The sequence below is a fragment of the Myotis brandtii genome, unplaced genomic scaffold, assembly GCF_000412655.1.
Source record: "Myotis brandtii unplaced genomic scaffold, ASM41265v1 scaffold82, whole genome shotgun sequence".
NCBI lineage: Eukaryota > Metazoa > Chordata > Mammalia > Chiroptera > Vespertilionidae > Myotis > Myotis brandtii.
This window is the reverse complement of record NW_005371324.1, coordinates 11,322,389-11,327,242: the sequence shown is the minus strand read 5'-3', so window position 1 is coordinate 11,327,242 and position 4,854 is coordinate 11,322,389.

Genomic DNA, 4,854 nt, shown 5'->3' with positions numbered 1-4,854 from the left:
ATCCTATCTAATAATAGACAAAGATGGTAATTGACCATACCTTCGCTATGCCTCCCATTGGCTAATCAGTGTGATATGCAAATTAACCACCAACAAAGATGGCGGCTAATTTGCATATACTGGCTGGGAGCGAAGACTGAAGGAAGCCAAGCAATGGAGCCGAGGTAGCGGAGACAGTGTGAGAGAAGTGGCAGAGAAGGGCAGGGTAGCAGAGGCAGAGAAGGGCGGGGTAGGAGCAGCAGAGAGGGGCAGGGTAGCAGTGGCAGAGAAGGGCAGGGTAGGAGCAGCAGATGGGAGAGAAGCCCTATTCTTGCAGGAATCTTCCTGCAAACGGGCCTCTAGTCTACATATATAAAAGCCTAAGCAACTGTCCAACTGTTCGACCATCAGCCTGGTAGCTATGATGTGCACTGACCACCAAGGGGCAGATGCTCAATGCAGGAACTGCTGAGCGACAGCAACTTTGTCCCCTCACACTCCCAGACCCTTCTGGGGCTGTTGGACTGCCAGTTTCAGGCCAATCTCCGCAATCCAGGCCGAGGAACCCCATTCACTTCGCAGACGCCCTCCGAGCCCCGGTGCTGCCCCAGGTGCAACTGGCTGGGGAGGGACCACAGAAGGTTGGCTCCAGGGTGTGTCTGGCCCATCTCACCCAGTCCCACCCTGCTGGCCACCTTCTAATTAATTACTTTCAATGTGCACAAATCCGTGCACAGGGCCTCTAGTATCAAATACAAACATAAAAACAAAGATGGGAAAAATACTTGTGCTTTAAAGTGCATTCGGTTCAAAATACTTCCTGTTATTTTTTTCTATTTTACTTATGGGCTATTTAAAAGTGTATATTAACTTTTCAGAGTTCTGTATAGGATAGATTTATCTTTCAGCTTTGACTAGAATGGCACTATGGTTCTCCATGGGGACATCTGAGAGTCTGTTACTGACTTTTGCTCAAGATAAGGCTGAGATGGATTCCAAGTAACCTATAATATGCTGTTTAACTTTAAAATTATCCTGGTGATACCCATGCAAATTTGTATACATTTTTTTAAAATGTCAATTGTTGGCTTATGACTTGTTTTAATTGTTTTGCTAATTGGCTTGGTTAATTGACCAGTGGAAAGAGTTGTCAGACAAATTACAAGATAACCATAAATTATGTGGTACTAACTTACATTTAAAAAAGTTGTCTTTCAGACATTCAAATTCAATTAGGACCGTGTATTTTATGTGCTAACTTAGGTAACCCTATCAGTAGGGCATCAAGGACTTAACTTGAAATATTTGTCTAAGTCCTCTAAAACAAAGATTTTTTTTTCAAATTTTCAATTCCAGCTTATATTCAATATTATACTATATTAGTTTCAGTGTATAGCATAGTGGTCAAATAATCATATAGTTTACAAAGTGGTCCCCCTAATATTTTAAGTACCCACCTGGCACCATATATTGTTATTACAATATTATTGATTATACTTTATATGCTATGAGCATTGACAATCCAGACAAAAGTTATTTTTTTTTGACAAGTAATGACTCCAGGGAGATGCTAATAAAAGTACCTTGGGACCTGGATACTTACCTGTACTTTATCATATTATCTATATTTTACATTTATTAAAGCCTTGTATAAATATGCTCTGTGGAGTCTTGTTAGGCCTTTCAATTATTTTAACTTGTGATTTTTTTGAATACTCTAGATCAATTATCCATATCTATATTTATCTTTCAAGAAAGAAAGAGAGAAAATATTGAGTCAACTAAAAAATATTGAGTCAACAAATATTTGGCTCTCACTGGCCAAAGATACAAAAATGAACACATAGAAGAAATTGGAAAGCACTTTCTTAGAATTGTCAACAAATAAATATAGAATGATTAATATGGTTAGATGATCACTATTAGATGCTAAAAGTAATTGATGAAAGTTTGATGAGAAGCAAGAAGTCTTAAAATATAGCCCTATAAATTACTTATCAATTCCTAAGAAACACATAGCATCTCCTCAGGGGAGAAATTTGGTAGCCCACATTTAAAAGAGAAGATAAAGTCAATCATTCTCCACAATGGGACAAACACGCATCACATGACTCCTGATATGCTGCCCAGAGATAGATACATTATTTTAGTGCTACTTCTGATGAAGAAACCTAAGTCTAGGACTTCTACAAAACAGGGGACCTATACTCCTTAGAAATATCAAATGTAAGAAAGACAAAAAACAACAACACTAAACTGTCCCAAATTAAAGACTAAAGGATCATAAAACTAAATAAAATGCATGATCCTGAATTCATCCAAAACCTGGTGAAAAAATTATTATTGGACATTTGACAGAATTTGAGTGTGAACTGTAGATTATAAATATTGTACCAATGTTAATCTTCCAGGAAAGATGGTTAAATATGTTAAAAATATTTACGTAAGAGAAATTTATTGTTTTATAAATAAATTCTGAAGTATGTAGGGGCAAAGGGGCATTACAATTCCAACTTTTAAGTATTTCAAAAAGTTTCATCTATCTTTATATATAGATGCATATAGATAGATGATAAACAGATGATAGATATTAGATTGATGATAGATAGATATCTAATATCTACATGAATAGATATATAAGGAGAAAATAATCTGTCTATCTACTTATCTACCTATATGTATGTGTCTGGAGAGCTAGAAAGAGAGAGGGAGAGAAAAGAGAAAGAGCCAAATTTAAATAAGTGGATTTGGATAAAAAGTATATTTATCATTTTTTTGCACCTGTGGAATTATATTCAACAAAGTTAAAAAAACACACTAGTGATTATCTACAATTATACATGTTTTAAAAGTGCTAATATCGCCCTGACCGGTTTGGCTCAGTGGATAGAGCATCGGCCTGCGGACTGAAGGGTCCCAGGTTTGATTTCGGTCAACGGCATGTACCTTGGTTGCTGGCACATCCCCAGTAGGGAGTGTGCAGGAAGCAGCTGAATCGATGTTTTTCATCGATGTTTCTAACTCTCTATCTCTCTCCTTCTCCCTTCTTCTCTGTGAAAAAATCAATAAAATATTTTTTTTTAAAGTGCTAATATCAAGAAGGGATTGTTATATCAGTTCTGATTCTCATTTCTTTATTGAAATCAGAAATAATACAATTTCAATTAGATCAGACTTTGTGTTAATATGAATTTAGTTACATTGAAGTTGGTCACCTCAAAAAACAAACAAAAAACCTTTGATTTAATATTGTTCTAATTTTATTATCAACCACAAATAATTCATTTCCTAAAATGAGCTATTATGCCAGTTAATAAAGGAAACAAAAAAAAAAGAATTCAGTAAATGCTAATTCAGGCAAGTTAGGAATGTCAATTTAGTTTAAAACAATAGTAATTATTCAGCTTCTAAATGGTTATAATTCATGGAGTTTTCTTCCTGGGGTTTCATATTCAATGATCTTTCTACATACTGTGCAAAAGAGACATTAATCTAAGGAAATTGTTTTTCTAATTAATCATAAATTATACTTGCTATTCTAAAGGCAGTGATCTGTAAAATTTTCATTAAGAAATGAATAGGGCCAACTTTCAGTTCTGATTCAATGCCTCTTTGATTCATTTGTTCTATTCTATTTATTTCAATATATGTCTCGTTGATAAAATGGAGAAATATCATTGTGACTGCCTCAAAGTTTTAACTCTATTATTCAGCTCAGAATTACTTACTAAGAATTAAGTAATTTCATGTAATTATCAAATTTGCACATAACTAAATCAGGCTTTACCAACTTTTCAACATGGAAAAGAGGTTATCATATTACTACACTAGTGTTTTGATGTCTAGGACTATGTCTCATACTTAGTTTAGTGAAGGTAAACTTAGCATAAAGCCCAACTCATAGCAAGTTTTGATAAATTCTTAACAAATTAATGAACTATGAGTACAAGGTCAACATATTGATCTTCATAAAATGATTATTTGAGCATCTACTATATAATACACATAAGCACTAATGTTGGGGATATGATGAGGAAAAATAACTTTGATAAACTCAGAGATAAATTTAGATAAAGACTTGCCTTTCTCCTTGACTGCTAAAATGACATCTATGCTGAGATATAAAGGCTGAGTCGTTTTATCTATATTATCTATCTATCTATCTATCTATCTATCTATCTATCTATCTATCTACCTATCATCTATATATCTATCAATCTATCTATTTTTATTTTGGAGAGAGGAAGAGAGAGAGAAAAAGAAACATCTATGTGAGAGAGAAACACCTATCCGTTGCCTCTCATAGGAACCTCGAACCTGGGTATGTGCCGTGACCAGAATCAAACCCACCACTTTAGAGTGTACAAGACAATGCTCCAACCACCTGAGTCACACTGGCTAGGGTGACTCTAGTTTTAAATTATATCACATAGGAAGAAGAAGAAGGCAGTATTAGAATGCTCAAGACAGAGGAAATAGAAGATACAAAAAAAGGAGAGTAAATGGTATGTTCTGAAAATTGAGAAACATTCAAGAGTGCTGAAACATAGGAGTACTAAGAAATGAGACAGAAGAATTAAATTGAGGCAACAGTTTCAAAATGTGTTGTATTTTGTACTTTAGCTAAAGAGCAAGGAGAAGTGATTAATAGTTATTAAGCAGGAAACAACATGAACAAATTCTGATTTGCATTTTCAAAGCACTGATCCATATGAATAAAATTGAGGATGGTGAGACTAGAGGCTAAGAGACCAGTCATATTGGACAATTGTATTAATCCGAGCAGAAAGATTAATCCAATCTGAAGTAAGGCAGTATTAGTGAAGAAAAGAGAAGAAAGAAATTCAATGATTCAATAAAAGAAGGTGTAGAGAA